The sequence below is a fragment of the Hyla sarda genome, unplaced genomic scaffold (assembly GCF_029499605.1).
Source record: "Hyla sarda isolate aHylSar1 unplaced genomic scaffold, aHylSar1.hap1 scaffold_403, whole genome shotgun sequence".
In the NCBI taxonomy this organism is placed as follows: domain Eukaryota; kingdom Metazoa; phylum Chordata; class Amphibia; order Anura; family Hylidae; genus Hyla; species Hyla sarda.
Window position 1 is genome coordinate 20220 of NW_026610420.1, and position 17895 is coordinate 38114.

General features: G+C 43.6%; 1 pseudogene; it reads left to right on the plus strand.

The window, feature by feature from the left end:
- Positions 1 to 5713: 5713 nt before the first annotated feature.
- LOC130333356 (U2 spliceosomal RNA) lies at positions 5714 to 5835 on the plus strand (annotated as a pseudogene).
- Positions 5836 to 17895: the final 12060 nt, after the last annotated feature.

The following is a 17895-nucleotide window of genomic DNA, read 5'->3' on the forward strand; positions in this document are numbered from 1 at the left end:
GCTAAATATGCTGCTTGCGCCTGAACTGCGCCTAAACATAGACAAAAAAATGCTCTAAAAGCAATGATAAATCTCCCCCATAATATAAGACATAATTATATATTGGGGACTATTTACAGTTGTGCTCGGGCCGTCTATATTCCATAGCACAGGGGTAGGTATCGTCCTTTATCATGTTCTAATACATGGAGGCTGGAAATATCCCGGGTCACATAAAGCCACAGAGCAAATATGATGAGGGAAAAGGAGATTAGAAGGGAATGTTATAGAGTCACTTCCCATCATATTCTCCATCCTAATCCTGTGTGTACTACAAGTACCAGGATGATGAGAATGTATCCTCCATCCAGTGCTGACCCCTCATATATGAGACACGTTTTGTTTTCTTCTACATGTTGTGCAAACTGCATCTGATTGTAGAAACTTCTGTATGGATGTTATTGCTCTCTGGTGTCGGCCATAATAGCATCATACATTTCATTCTCCTGTCCCCAAATATTTTATCAGATACAGAACTACAGTAAGGGGAGACATGTTATCAATATCAATAAAGGGGACAGAGATCTAATGAAGATTTACTGAATTCATAAAAACTCCAAACACATCTTAATCTTACTACAAATATAAATAAAAATTACTTTTTTTGAATAAATTCCCATCACACAGCGCCCCAACCTGTAACCCCTACACTCCAATTCATTAACCATTTGGTATTTTTGAGATATCCAGTATATGTATTATATTGAATATATGTCATTTGATCGGCTATAGGGCTTCATCTAATGGCCTATGACATCACACATGTGACATCACGGAATGTCTCCTATGTTCACCCACCGGCATGAAACTTCTCTCAGATCTGTGGAGTTGAGCAGTAAGTCCAGTTGTCTTTATCTCCTGTTCCTTATTATTTCTGATCTTCTACCTACTGGATATGTTTTCCCGTCCTATGACAAGCCCTCTGTACTCTCTCGCCATTCTGATCTCCTCCATATCTGACCAGTGGTAATAATATGATATAGAGAAGATCTTACCAGAAAGTCCATAATCATGTTTTCTGTTTTATTTTTATTTCAAGGATTTTTCCGAGCTTTGGAAAGAGAAATTCGCAAGAAAAAATGGCAAATTACGTAAGTCACAAATTGGGGAATTAGAGCAAATATATATATACTAAATGGTGGTTACAGAAGTGTTTAAGGGGTTAGCTGACTACATTTCCCATGAGTCTTCAGCTTTCCTGACCCCCCTCCCCAACTGCCTCCAGATAAACCGTCAGATAAACGTCATCTTCTCATATGTTACTTCTTCTCCTGTCGTCCTGATACATCTGTAAATCCTGCACATTCCCTGGTACCATGACCCCGTCCTCTACTAGAGACCTGCAGGGCTCAGTCATGGGACCTGTCCATATAGAATTATAGAGTTATTTACATATGGATTTGTGCCTGTGTATATACATGCATACTGTAGTCTTATTTTAATGACTGTTTTTTATTTTAAATTTTACAACACTTTCAGCTCTGCTACATCTGCTTCATATACATGCACCTATGAGACATTCCTTTTGGTACTTGGTATATACTATAACCCCAGCCCACTATTAGAGGTATGGGTACATCCTGTCAGCCAACACGTTCCCGCAACAGGATGTACCCATACCTCCTGCATATTTCCTGCACTGATGGAGGAAGTGCAGGGGATTGGCGGCAGGACCTGCTGTCAATCACAGCCATGATCCTGCCTCAGCTGCTGAGACTGAGATTGCGTCATTCATGGCAGTATTAATCCTTTAGATGCCTTGGTAAGTACTGAACACAGTATCTATAGGATTGAAAGGGGTGAGGTAATCATGGCAACCATGCGGTTGTGGTGTCCCCATGGTTGTCATGGTAACAAGAAGCCAGCTGATGGCCTCCTCTCTCCCGAGCACGGAAGCCTGTGAAGTCCAGCCATAGACTTATTGGTATTAAAGGAAACTGTCAGTGTAATACTTATGGTTATACTATGATGGAGTACAGATGTACTGCAGTATAGTATAATAGATAAAAAGTATAAAAATAAAATGTCTTAAATAAATAAAGTGTGAAAAAAATAAAATAAATGTCCCTTTCCCCATAAAGTCCTGTATTATCATCCAAAAGAAAAAAAGAACAAGACACAGATATTACCGTGTTCATAATGGCTAGTACTATAAAATCATAATGTTATTTTTTTCACAATATTTTGGAGTTTTTCACAGAAAACTGCATGTTTTATTTTTTTACCAGTAATAGAAAGTACAATATATCATAAAAAAAATAATAATTCACATCAGATTTGAGAAATGAGGCCCAGTCATTAGAGTAAAAACAGGCGGCGGCCTTAACCCCTTAAGGACATGGCCCATTTTGGCCTTAAGGATGCAGGCTGTTTTATTTTTGCATTTTTTTTCTCCTCGCCTTCTAAGAGCCATATTTCTTTATTTTCCCATCCACAGACCCACATGGGGGTTGTTTTTTGCGTAACAATTTACTTTGCCCTAAAATATATGGCGCAACAAAAAAATATTATTTTGTGGGAAAATGAAACAGAATACCGCATTTTGCTACTTTTGAAGGATTTCGTATGAGGGCTGTATGAGGGCAAATGTTTTTTTTGCCGTTATCTGTAGTTTTTATTGCTTCCACTTTTGCATTTATGTGACTTCTTGATCACTTTTTAATTCATTTTTCTGGGATGTGATGTGACCAAAAAGCAGTAATTTTGTACTTTGTTTTTATTTTATCCCCAATCCAGTCTTCTCTATCCCCACATCCAGACCCCTCTTTCCCCATCTATCTCCGCTCCAAACCCCTTTCTCCCCTGCTCCATTCCACTCTATTCCCCATCCAGACTCCTCTATCCCCACCTCTAGACGTCTCTACCCCCCATCCAGCCTTCTCTATTCTTCATCCATACCTCTATATCCCCCATCCAGTCTTCTCTATCCCCCTTCCAGACCTCTCTTTCCCCCTCAATACCTATCAGGGTCCCTCTATACCCCTCTATCCCTTCCTCCAGACTCCTCTATCCCCCCAGACCTCTCTACCCCATCTATTCTTCTTTATCACCCATCCAGACCCCACTATCCCTTCCTCCAGACACCTCTGTCCCCCATCCAGACCCCTCTATCCCCCATCCAGACCCATCTATTCCCCTCTATCCACCCTCCAGACCTCTCTATTCCCTCTCCAGACTGCTATACCCCCTCCAAACCTTTCTATCCCTCATTCAGTCTTCTCTATTACCCTCCACATGTCTCTATCTCCCTTCAAGACTCCTCTCTCCCCCATCTTGATTCCTCTGTCCCCATCCAGGCCCCTCTCTCCTTCTTCTCCCCCTTCTATACTATATTCGGACTCCTCTACTCTCCCTACCAGACCTCTTTATGCCCACCCAGTCTTATTTATTCCCCCTCTAGACCTCTCTATGCCCCATCCAGACTCCTCTAACAACATCCAGACTCCTATGTCCCCTCTCCAGACCCTTCTAACCCCATCCAGACCCCTCTATCCCTTCCTCCAGACACCTCTGTCCCCCATCCAGACCCCTCAATCCCCCATCAAGACCCCTCTGTTCCTTCCTCTATCCCCTATCCAGACTCCTCTATCCCCCCCAGACCAGAAGAATAGATGGGGTTCTACTCATCCAGACCCCTCTATCCCTTCCTCCAGACACCTCTGTTCCCTATCCAGAACCCTCTATATCCTCATCCAGACTCCTCTATCTCCCCAGACCTCTCTACCTCCCATCTATTCTTCTCAGTCCCCCATCCAGACCCCTCTATCCCCCCCTATACCCCCATGCAGACCTCTATCCCCCATCTAGACTCCTCTATCCCCCGAGACCTCTAGGTGATAGAGAATAATAGATGGGGTTTTTATTCTTCTCCATCACCCATCCAGGCTGGCTGCTTGCCTTGGATGAATATGTGTTTGTTTTGTGACAGTTGTTTGCACCAATTTATTTTATTTTGTGCCACAATTTTTCATGTGACGTCTAAGTGGATGTGAGGTCTGACTATCTGCAAACACATCACTTGGGTATACTAAGAATGACTTGGATTCCAGATGAGTGGAAACTGTGATGCTATTAACTCCAGCCAAAATTAACTTATCTTCTATCCACAGGATAGGGAATAAGTAGCTGATTGCAGATAATCTGACCACTGGGACCCGCACAATCTCCTCAACGGTAGAGGAATGCGTGCGGTAGGCGGCACATGTTCCATCCATTTCTATGGAACTCCAATGATGCTGTACTTGGGTCTCTTCTGTGCTCCCACAGAAAAGAATGAAGCTTCCACCGCATTCACTTCTCACTGAGAGCTGGGGCCCCGTCCAGACCTCTAGGTGATAGAGAAGAATAGATGGGGGTTCTACTCTTCTATATCCCCCATCCAGACCTCTTCCTCCCCACTCTATACGCCATCCAGTCTTCTCTATCCCCCTTCACACCTCTCTATCTCCCTTCCAGACTCTTCTATCCCCCATCTTGACCCCTCTATACTATGGCCAGACTCCTCTGCACTCCCTACCAGACCTCTTTATTCCCATTCAGTCATATTTATTCCCCCTCCAGACCTCTCTATGCCTCATCTGAACTCCTATAACCCCTCTCCAGACCCCTCTACCCCACCTCCAGACCACTTTATCCCCCATTCAGTCTTCTCTAGTCCTTCTCTAGACCCCTCATCCTCCCCTCCAGACCCTCTATTTCCTATCTGCCTCTGGTCAGGAAGGAAACTAAAAGAGGAATACTGCTGTTACATGCATGTATTTTCTGAAGGGGGGATCCGCTACTTGAAGCAACAGGCCCCCTTTTTGTCCTAGGCTCTCAGCAGTATGGGCCAGAGAGGCATTATGGGTGTCAGTCAAATCTCATAATGCAAAACGTCACTGACAATGCAGGCACAGACGCAGCTGCAGTCATGTGACATTCTGGACTGTATAGGAATAGGTGCATCAATTTCAATGCCCCCTATTAGTAAATTACATTGCTTCATTGATTCTATTTATATAATCATACATTGCTAACACACTAAACTGTAGAACAACAAAGAAGCCGAACTGAATATAACATTTCTTGTTAATTTTTTAGGGTCTCAAGTCCTGGACCAGCATCCAGAATTTGGATGAAGATGAGGTAAGGGCTTGTTCACACTTTCAGAATATATTTGTATCCAATAAATCCGAGCAATCTCTTTGTATTTATACATAAAAACTAGTGAGAAAACAATGACTGCATTTTTATTCAGGTGTTTTCCATTGGTCTTTATATCTTCTGGCTGATTGGTCGCCTTTGAATGAATAGGTGTTTGTTTTATGACAGTTTTTTGCACCAATTTATTTTGTGCCACAATTTTTCATATGACGTCTAAATGGATGTGAGGTCTGACTATCTGCACACACATCACTTGGGTATACTTAGAATGACTTGGATTCCAGAATTAGTGGAAACTGTGACACTATTAAAGGAGAACTCCTGCCAAAATTAACTTATCCCGTATCCACAGGATAGGGAAGAAGTAGCTGATCGGAGGGAGTCCGACTGCTGGGACCCTCCGCAATCTCCTGAATGGGGCCCCGGCTCTCAGTGAGGAGTGCGTGTGGTAGACGGCACATGCTCCATTCATTTCTATGGAACTCCAATGATGCTGTACTTGGGTCTCTTTGGTGCTCCCTTAGAAATTAATGAAGCTTCTTGGGCTTTTGGCCAAGATCAAGTGTAGTATCTGTTCTTATCAGTTTGAGCTGATGAACTGGTTTTGGATGGGTCTGAGGAATCAGCTCGATGGCTGCTCCAATGGGACCTGTTTCCTCCGGGTCTCGCCATGAGGCTGAGCGGGTCTAGAACTGAGGTACTTTAGTGTCTCGGGGAGTGGTGATCCTGAGGTGCCAAAGCTCACTGAGTGGAAACATGGGCACCATAATCTCTTCACCTTGTGGCACTCACCTCTTGATTCCCGACTTTCTGGCTGGGATCAGGTACATTTTTATAGATCCGGTCGGATGTCCGGGCAATATATCTGAACACATTCACTTATTTATTTCTTTTTGTTACTGTGTCACTTTTTGCGTGTTGTGTGTTCACAGGATTTTTAGGATGCGGTAGCCCTTCTGGGTGTCCCTCCTAGCGGTATAGGGGAGGTGAGTTTGGCCATCAGGTTCCCCACCTCCCTGCAAAAAACCCCGGGTACTCCTGCATGGGCAGGGTACCGACCGTACCCTGCCCATGCTCTGCAGGGAGATACCTTGGCGAAGGGGGATGCCTGGGAGAATTTGTGGTCCCTTAGTAGCTTCGGCAAAAAGGGGCATCGAACCTGGAACCTTGCAGGTACCTTTTGGTCCGGAGGCGAAGGGTGAGGTTTGTTGGGGGGCCTCTCTCCTGTCGGTATTCCAGAATTAGTGGAAACTCTGATGCTATTAAAGGAGAACTCCAGCCAAAATTAACTTATCCTCTACCAACAGAATAAGGTAGCTGATCGCAGGGAGTCCACCCACTGGGACCTTCCGCAATCTCCTGAATGGGGCCCCCTGCTCCATTCAGCACATGCTCCATTCATTTCTATGGAACTCCAATGATTCTGTACTTGGGTCTCTTCGGGGCTCTGTACATACGCCTCACTGAGAGCTGGGGCCCCGTGGTCGGACTCCCTGGGATCAGCTACTTATGCCCTAACCGGTGGATAGGGCATATGTAAATCCTTTTCAGACATTGTTGGCAATGCAGGAGTGTAAAGTTTGTATTTGCAATAATGATTTATTTTTATTTCTTGATATATTAGAACTTGAAGTATATTAACCTCTTAATGGCCTCCAATTTACCTTTTTCCTGGCATACATCAGCCGGCCATGTTTTTATAGAAAGCTTAGAATAAGCTTGTGGGTTTCTCTGGTGCAGGAATCGCAGGAGTTCAGCCTTCAGTATGATAGCTAGTAACTAACAGGATAGGAAAAACCTCCACTGTATATTTACATTTTTTGCATGCCGCAGTGAAATCATGACCACTGCATGTGAGGTTCCTCTGTGCGCCTCTTACCCTCTTCAGTGATGGGTTTCCATAGTAACCAGGTGTCTCGTGAAGGCCTGCCATGGGTGTCTGTGCACCTATAGAAAAGAATGCAAAAATGGAATGACACAATTGCATTTTTTTCCCATTTCCCCAGCAATAAAAAAAGAGTTAATACAGATCAACCCATCAGATATATGAACCCTAAAATGGTGGCATTAAAAAGTACAACTTGTCCTGCAATAAACAAGCCCTTATATGGCACTTGAAAGGCACCAATGGAAAAACGGAAAATATTGCTTGGGTATTATGGCCCAGAAGTCCTGTCAGAGGAGGGGTTAAAACATGGTTTACACATATTTTCTGTATGTTATTAATTTTCAAATAATTTCATTTAACCCCTAGAGGATGCAGAACGTACTTGTACTCCCTGGCTGCTGGGTACTTGGTGCACCAGGACGTACATGTAGGTCCTTAGAGGCATCCGGACTGAGAGGCTCCTTCACTCGCTTCATAGATGCCGCCATGATCAGCTGATGCCTTCCATTAACCCATTCAGATGCCATAATAAATACTGCTCACAGCATCTGAAGGATTAGAGGGGCTTACAGAGACTCTTTGGACCACCCATAGTGTGATCACCAGAGTCCCTTGAGTCAAAATGGTGGATGGAACTTTGCTTAGCCGATCCCACTCATTATTTGATGTTTTATACCTGACCCCTGCAATCTCTCATGCAGCACCCCCTGTCATCAGCCTCAAGGAGCAAAGATCGCTCCGTGTCTGATGACTCACGATCACGGGGCCGGTGTATCGTGACGTCACGGCTCTGTCCCCTTAATGCAAGTCTAGGGGAGGTAGGCATGCAGACATGTGGATAGTGCAAGTGGTAGGTGTGCAGGCATGTGACTGAGTAGGTAAGTAGGTAGATAGTGGAGGCCGGTAGGTATATGTTGAGGATAGATAGATAGATGGATGGATGGATAGATAGAACAGCTAGATAGAGCCGTTAGGGAGATATTAAAGGCAGTTAGGTAAGTAGAAGGTAGGGAAGGTAGGTAGGTGAATAGTAAAGGTAGGTTTGCAAGAAGAAATGTGGGTTGGTGTGCACGCAGGTAAAAGGTAGATAGGTAATTTTCTCCCCCCACCCCTTCCTTAAATAAAAATCCCACTCACCTTCACTCCTGCGCTGATATCAGGGCCTCCTCTTCCTACTCCTTCTGAATTCATTTTATTGTAAGGATGGCCAGAGGAAAACAACAAGATGGCGACCTCTCCTTCTTTCCTCCCATCTGGTCATGTTTATTAAAGGGGTACTCTGCTTCTAGACATCTTAGAAGGGGAGAGGATGTCTGATTGCTGGGGTCCTGAAGCTGGGGCCCCCCACGATCTCCTGCAGCACCCGGCATTCTAAACAAACGGCCTGGAGCTCTGACCCAGATGTGAGTTTAGCCTTAGTTCACCTAAGTTGTGTCATCTTCTTGCACCAGAACTCTTGCACATTTATTGGCGCACAGTTTAGCATCTTGAGAAACACCTCTTTACTGAGGACTACATTTTTTTCTTACAAATGACACCACAATTCTGATTTATTAAAGTAAATCTCCCCCATGTGTCTCCAGTCCATTCTCTGCCCCAGTACTGGGCCCAACCATTTCTAGTGCTGGGGGTAGATACTGGCACATTACAGTCCGTCATTAAGAAATCTTCCCTATTTTGTGATGAAGAAATCTTAATTAAATACCATTTATTATAATATATAAAGTATAATGGAATCTTTATGTGATACACCATACAATGTAACAATGTGAAATCTTCCCATGATTTTATATACCTCTCTGCTTATACCTTTGCTTTACTATTACAGCCGGCAGAGATCATCACCCCATGTAAGTATTGCTATTCTCTCACACATTTGTCTCTTTATATTCATTTTGTGCCCATAAGATTGTGATACATCTACATTGGAGGCTTATGGAATCCTTTTAAGCTTAAAGGGGTACTTCTTTTAAATCAACTGGTGCTGGAAAATTCTACAGATTTGTATATTACTTCTATTTAAAAATCTTAATCCTTCCTGTACTTATCAGCTGCTGTATGCTTCAGAGGAAGTTATGTAGTCATTTTCATTTTGTGCTCTCTGCTGCCACCTCTGTCCGTGTCAGGAATTGTCCAGAGTAGGAGCAAATCCCCATAGCAAACCTCTCCTTCTCTGAAAAGTTCCTGACAAGAACAGAGGTGGCAGCAGAGCGCATTGTGGTCAGACTGGAAAGAACTACATAACTTCCTCTTCCTCTAGAGCAGTGTTTTCCAAATGTGGTCCTCAAGCACCCCCAACAGGTCATGTTTTCAGGATTTCCTTAGTCTTTCACAGGTGCTATAACTGTGGTGATGCCTGATGCTTGAGGACCGCGTTTTAGAAACACTGCTCTAGAGCATACAGCAGCTGATAAGTACTGGAAGGGGTTAATATGTTTAAAGAGAAGTAATTTACAAATCTGTAGAATTTTCTGGCCCCAGTATTTTTTTTTCCTCTGGAGTACCCCTTTAACAAAAATAAATAAATTAATAAATACATTTATAAACACCATACAGTAATGGAAATCAACATGCACCAATATAAGTCCACGGATCTGTCAGGTGGCCGTGGTGTCCATAGGTGTGAAGAGCCTGAAATTTACTTGAGAACAAAAAAATATGTCATAATACCTTGAGCCAATGCTGATCTACTTTCCCAACCAGTGTGGCTCCAGCTGTTTCAAGGCTACAACTTCCTCCATGTTGGGAGTTGTAGTTTTGAAACAGCTGGAGGCACACTGGTTGGGAAACACTATTCTATATAGTTGATCATCACTTGTGATGGGCAATTTATTTTTCCATGTATAAGATCCCTTATTCTTCCTCTGCAGTATGATTCTACTGCAAACATGACCTAATGGATATTTGCAATAAACATATTAACAATTTTCATTTCTTTTTTGTATTTTTTTAGCTGCAGAGGCAAAGATCAGGTAAATACAAACTATTTTCTCTTCGTATTACCTGCCTGATAACCCCATTGTTACACCAAGAACATTTACACATTAGTTTCTCTTGTTAATCTAGGACAGTGATCTATAAATTGCAGCCCCTCAAATGTTGCAAAACTACAACTCCCAGCATGCCCAGACAGCCAACGGCTGTCTGGGCATGCCGGGATTTGTAGTTTTACCACATCTGCAGGGCCACAATCTGGAGACCACTGATCTAGGACAAACCATCACTTTGAGATTGGTGAGATTATGGCCTCCAAGCAAGATGGCAATTCTAGTAATATTCATAATTGAGCAGAACATATATATATATATATATATATATATATATATATATATATAATTAGATAGCCTGGACTATGACAGGGAGGAGGGGATGTAGGATGTTGGGGCGGGTTAGAGGTGATGACATCACTCAGGAGGTTGGGCTGGAGCTCAGGTCAAGGCACACCTTTTGAGACACCAGAGGATGAGGTGTTGTCTTTGGGGAGCAGCCGGGGATCTGGGGACAACACCACTCAGAAAATAAAAGGACTACACAATTTCCTGTCAGGGCTGAATGATGCAGAAGCAGACTGAAGCCAGTACAATTTGTGATAAAACTATATCAGTAAGTTTTATATCTTGGGTTTAGTAATATAACTGTTATAGGACACAATATATTGATATATTTTGGATTCTTATTGATCTATTCATTCTTTCACTAACAGGACTGATGCATACCCCATTGAGGACGGACCCCATGAGGAGGGACCTAATTATGATGGTGAAGGACCCAAGGATGATGACCCTAATGATGACGGCCCCAATTATGACAGGCCAGATAAAAGGTATGTATTGTATACCATTGTATAAATGTCTTCAATGAGTCATAATACTTGGCCTCATGTATCCAAAGTGTTCCGGATGAAACCTTCGTGGCCATAGCAGCCGATCCAAATCCACGTGTCATTGTTCCTGCAGAATTTATTGATGTAAATCTGCTTCAGTATTGACTTCAGAGGGTAGCAAAATCTGCTATAGCAAATCCACAATGGAAAATATGCACATGTGAATATACGCTAAAAAAAGATTCTGTAGTTACTATTGGCAACAAAGGGTGTTATTCTCAGAGGCAGCTTTATACTTGAGGTTATTCTGTGGCCCCTGAGGGGAATATTTCTCATGTTTCTTCTTGTTTCTTCTCCTACAGATGGCTATCCAAAGTCCAGGAGGCTACTAGAGTCTTTAGGTGGGTAGGAGTCTTCCTTGTAGACGTATATAAGGAAATATTCTCAATTGTATATAAAACACATCTTCCTATCTTGATAATTTAATCTGGATAAGATTTGTCCTTATGGACGACATTATCTGTGTATTTCAAGTCATATGAAAGGCCAATGATATGAAAGGGATATTCTGCCCGAAAACATCTCATTCCCCCATCCAAAGGAGAGAGGATAAGATGTCTGATTGCGGAGGTCCCACCGCTGGTGACCCCAGCGATCTCCGGTGCTGCACCCCAGTCATCTGGGGCGGAAACTCTGCTCTGTTCCGGATGACTGGAGACTACAGCCGCCATGCCCCCTCCATTTATGTCTATGGGAGGAGGCGTAATGGCTACATACTAGCCGTCATGCACCCTCCCATAGACATGAATATAGGGTGTGACGTCACGTACACGGAAGCTCAAAGCTGGGTCCCCAAAGGCGGGACCCCCATGACCAGACATCTTATCCCCTATCCTTTGGAAGGGGATAAGATGTTTTCTGGCGGAGTACCCTTTTAACTAAAGTTCTGTTTTTCTATTACAGGGATGACCATTATCCCAGGATGACATGGAGGCCCCGGATGCCTGATATAAGGTACGACTCCCTACATGCCCCACACTACAAATAGTCACCCCCCATTAATGTTGTCCCTTTTCGTGCCCTGTTCACTAGACACAGTCTGACCAATCACAAAAGAAGAATCCTGATTGTATGAATATATTTTTTCATTGCTGTCACATGACCACATGCTAATCTACATGCAATATAGCTACTGTTACATTCTATTAAACTAAACCGATGCACTTCGATATAAAATTAGCACTCCGCCCCTAGACATCTAATCCCCTCTTCAAATGATAGGGGATAAGATGTCCGATTACGAGGGATCTCCAGCACCCCAACCCAGCATTGGAACATTTATGTTCAGAACGCCAGTTTCAGGAGGCTGTGGTGGTGACGTCAAGCCCACTCCATTCATGTATATGGGAGGGGGTGTGACTGCTGTCCCCCCGTGACGTAAAACCACGGCCACCTGAAACCGGCGTTCTGAACATAAATGTTCAGAATGCCAAGGTGGTGGGCTGGAGATCGCGGGGGTCCATGCTTTGGATATGGGATAAGATGTCTAGGGGCGGAGTACTCCTTCAAATACAACATTTTATATCCTCTCACTATGGCACATTCTATTACACTCACAGACTGCAAACCTGTAGAGACCTAATCCTGATCTCTTTGTGTTCTCTTTCACTTTTTGTATTTACATATTTATATGTGTCAATTTTTTTCCATGTACAATAGGGAGATTCCCGAGGAGGATAGTGATATCCCAAAAAAGACAAAGAAAGTTACGTAAGTACAAGGAATCCACATCCTTACAGTACAGAAAGAATTAATGGAAATGACTCAAAGGGGTACTTCCCCGCCAGACATGTTATCCGTATCCAAATGACTGGGGTGCTGGGGCGAAGAATGCGGAGGTCGCCTGCGGCTTGACCCCTGTGATCTCTTTCGCAGCACCCCAGTCATCTGGTGCACGCAGCGAACGCCACTCGGTGACGCATGACTGCGGAATACCACTTTAATGTATACCAGGAAAAAGAATACTAATGCAATGATGTATATCCATAAAAAAAAAAAAAAAAACAAGGATGAGGCTTGGAAATATGGACAGAATTGGGTTAACACCTGACGCTATAAAACCTTTAGACATGTTCTAGAGACAAGTTTCAATCAGGTTCTGAGTGTTCAGACCTTGACCAATTGTTGGAACAAGCGGGGAGAAAAGCGCAGCTGCCTGAGACAATCCCATAGACTTACATTATAAATTTGTCTTGCTTAGCGCTCTCTACTTGTTACACCAAGAACATTTACACATTAGTTTCTCTTGTTAATCTAGGACAGTGATCTATAAATTGCAGCCCTTCAAATATTGCAAAACTACAACTCCAAGCATGCCCAGACAGCCAACGGCTGTCTGGGCATGCTGGGAGTTGTAGTTTTACAACATCTCCAGGGCCACAATCTGGAGACCACTGATCTATGACAAGCCATCACTTTGAGATTGGTGAGATTATGGCCTCCAAGCAAGATGGCAATTCTAGCAATATTCATAATTAATCAGAACATATACATAATTAGATAGCCTAGACTATAACAGGAAGGAGAAGATGTAGGATGTAGGGGCGGGGTTAGAGGTGATGACATCACTCAGGAGGTTGGGCTGGAGCTCAGGTCAAGGCACACCTTCTGAGACACCAGAGGATGAGGCGTTGTCTGTGGGGAGCAGCCGGGGATCTGGGGACAACACCACTCAGAAAATAAAAGGACTACACAATTTCCTGTCAGGGCTGAATGATGCAGAAGCAGGCTGAAGCCAGTACAATTTGTGATAAAACTATATTAGTAAGTTTTATATCTTGGGTTTAGTAATATAACTGTTATAGGACACAATATATTGATATATTTTGGATTCTTATTGATCTATTCATTCTTTCACTAACAGGACTGATTCATACCCCATTGAGGACGGACCCCATGAGGAGGGACCTAATTATGATGGTGAAGGACCCAAGGATGATGACCCTAATGATGACGGCCCCAATGATGAAGGGCCAGATATAAGGCATGTATTGTATACCATTGTATAAATGTCTTCAATGAGTCATAATACTTGGCCTCATGTATCCAAAGTGTTCCGGATGAAACCTTCGTGGCCATAGCAGCCGATCCGAATTCTTGTGTCTGAAAAAACCGATTCTGTAGTTACTATGGACAACAAAGGGCGTTATTCTCAGAGGCAGCTTTATACTTGAGGTTATTCTGTGGCCCCTGAGGGGAATATTTCTCATGTTTCTTATTTTAATCTGGATAAGATTTGTCCTTATGGACGACATTATCTGCGTATTCCAAGTCATATGAAAGGAAAATGATATTAAAGGGATCTTCTGCTGGAATACATCTTATCCCCCATCCAAAGGAGAGAGGATAGGATGTCTGATTTCGGGGGTCCAGCCGCTGGTGACCCCTGCGATCTCCGGTGCGTCACCCAGTCATCCAGTGCGAGAACTCTGCTCTATTCTGAATGACTGGGGACTACAGCCGCCATGCCCCCTCCATTCATGTCTATTGGAGGAGGCGTAATGGCTACATACTAGCCGTCATGCACCCTCCCATAGACATGAATATAGGGCGTGACGTCACGTACACGGAAGCTCAAAGCTGGATCCCCAAAGGTGGGACCCCCCGACCAGACATCTTATCCCCTATCCTTTGGAAGGGGATAAGATGCTTTCTGGCGGAGTACCCTTTTAACTAATGTTCTGTTTTTCTATTACAGGGATGACCATTATCCCAGGATGACATGGAGGCCCCGGATGCCTGATATAAGGTACGACTCCCTACATGCCCCACACTACAAATAGCCCCCCCCCCCCCATTAATGGTGTCCCTTTTCGTGCCCTGTTCACTAGACAAAGTCTGACCAATCACAAAAGAAGAATCCTCGTTGTATGAATATATTTTTTCATTGCTGTCACATGACCACATGCTAATCTACATGGAATGAAGCTCCTGTTACATTCTATTAAACTAAACCGATGCACTCCGATATTAAATTAGTACTCCACGCCTAGACATCTTATCCCCTCTTCAAATGATAGGGGATAAGATGCCTGATCACGAGGGGGGTCCGGCCACTGGGCCCCCCAACCCAGCATTGGGAACATTTATGTTCAGAACGCCAGTTTCAGGAGGCTGTGGTGGTGACGTCAAGCCCACTCCATTCATGTATATGGGAGGGGGTGTGACTGCTGTCCCCCCGTGACGTAAAACCACGGCCACCTGAAACCGGCGTTCTGAACATAAATGTTCAGATCTCCAGCACAAGGTGGATGGGGTCCATGCTTTGGATATGGGATAAGATGTCTAGGGGTGGAGTACTCCTTCAAATATAACATTTTATATCCTCTCACTATGGCACATTCTATTACATTCACAGACTGCAAACCTGTAGAGACCTAATCCTGATCTCTTTGTGTTCTCTTTCACTTTTTGTACTTACATATTTATATGTGTCAATTTTTTTCCATGTACAATAGGGAGATTCCCGAGGAGGATAGTGATATACCAAAAAAGAAAAAGAAAGTTACGTAAGTACAGAGAACCCACATCCTTACAGTACAGAAAGAATTAATGGAAATGACTCAAAGGGGTACTTCCCCGCCAGACATGTTATCCGTATCCAAATGACTGGGGTGCTGTGGCGAAGAATGCGGAGGTCGCCCGTGATCTCTTTCGCAGCACCCCAGTCATCTGGTGCACGCAGAGAACGCCACTCCGTGACGGATGACTGCCACTCCCGCTCCATTCATGTCTATGGGAGGAGGAGTGTCGACTGTCATGGCCACTACCATAGACATGAATGGAGGGGACTTGGTGTGATGTCACGATCATGGAAGCCCCAGCCCCGGAGATTGCCGGACCCCCCAAAATCAGACATGTTATCCCCTATCAGGGGATAACATGTCTAGCGGCGGAGTACCCTTTTAATGTATACCAGGAAAAAGAATACTAATGCAATGATGTATATCCATAAAAAAAAAAAAAAAAAACAAGAATGAGGCTTGGAAATATGGACAGAATTGGGTTAACACCTGACGCTATAAAACCTTTAGACATGTTCTAGAGACAAGTTTCAATCAGGTTCTGAGTGTTCAGACCTTGATCAATTGTTGGAACAAGCGGGAGAAAAGCGCAGCTGCCTGAGACAATCCCATAGACTTACATTATAAATTTGTCTTGCTTAGCGCTCTCTTCTTGTTACACCAAGAACATTTACACATTAGTTTATTTTGTTAATCTAGGACAGTGATCTATAAATTGCAGCCCTTCAAATATTTCAAAACTACAACTCTAAGCATGCCCAGACAGCCAACGGCTGTCTGGGCATGCTGGGAGTTGTAGTTTTACAACATCTCCAGGGCCACAATCTGGAAACCACTGATCTATGACAAGCCATCACTTTGAGATTGGTGAGATTATGGCCTCCAAGCAAGATGGCAATTCTAGCAATATTCATAATTAATCAGAACATATACATAATTAGATAGCCTAGACTATAAAAGGGAGGAGGTGATGTAGGATGTAGGGGCGGGGTTAGAGGTGATGACATCACTCAGGAGGTTGGACTGGAGCTCAGGTCAAGGCACACCTTCTGAGACACCAGAGGATGAGGTATTGTCTGTGGTGAGGAGTCGGGGATCTGGGAACAAGACCACTTAGGAAATAAAAGGACTACACAATTTCCTGTCAGGGCAGAATGATGCAGAAGCAGACTGAAGCCAGTACAATTTGTGATAAAACTATATTAGTAAGTTTTATATCTTGGGTTTAGTAATATAACTGTTATAGGACACAGCATATTGATATATTTTGGATTCTTATTGATCTATTCATTCTGTCACTAACAGGACTGATTCATACCCCATTGAGGACGGACCCCATGAGGAGGGACCTATTTATGATGGTGAAGGACCCAAGGATGATGGCCCTAATGATGACGACCCCAATTATGAAGGGCCAGATAAAAGGCATGTATTGTATACCATTGTATAAATGTCTTCAATGAGTCATAATACTTGGCCTCATGTATCCAAAGTGTTCCGGATGAAACCTTCGTGGCCATAGCAGCCGATCCAAATCCATGTGTCATTGTTCCTGCAGAATTTATAGATCTTAGGGTGCGTTCACACGTGCGTATTTTCTTAAGTAAATCTGCTTCAGCATTGACTTCAGAGGGTAGCAAAATCTGCTATAGCAAATCCACAGCGGAAAATATGCCCATGTGAATATACGCTAAAAACCGATTCTGTAGTTACTATGGACAACAAAGAGCGTTATTCTCAGAGGCAGCTTTATACTTGAGGTTATTCTGAGGCCCCTGAGGGGAATATTTCTTATGTTTCTTCTTGTCTCTTCTCCTACAGATGGCTATCCAGAGTCCAGGAGGCTCCGAGAGTCTTTAGGTAGGTAGGAGTCTTACTTGTAGACGTATAAAAGGAAATATTTTCAATTGTATATAAAACACATCTTCCTATCTTGATATTTTAATCTGGATAAGATTTGTCCTTATGGATGACATTATCTGTGTGTTCCAAGTCATATGAAAGGAAAACGATATTAAAGGGATCTTCTGCTTGAAAACATCTCATCCCCCATCCAAAGGAGAGAGGATAAGATGTCTGATTGCGGGGGTTCCGCCACTGAAGAGCCCTGCAATCTCCGGTGCGGCACCCAGTCATCCAGTGCGAGAACTCTGCTCTATTCTGAATGACTGGGGACTACAGCCGCCATGCCCCCTCCATTCACGTCTATTGGAGGAGGCGTAATGGCTACATACTAGCCATCATGCACCCTCCCATAGACATGAATGTAGGGGGCATGACGTCACGTACACGGAAGCTCAAAGCTGGATCCCCAAAGGCGGGACCCCCACGACCAGACATCTTATCCCCTATTCTTTGGAAGGGGATAAGATGTTTTCTGGCGGAGTACCCTTTTATCTAAAGTTCTGTTTTTCTATTAC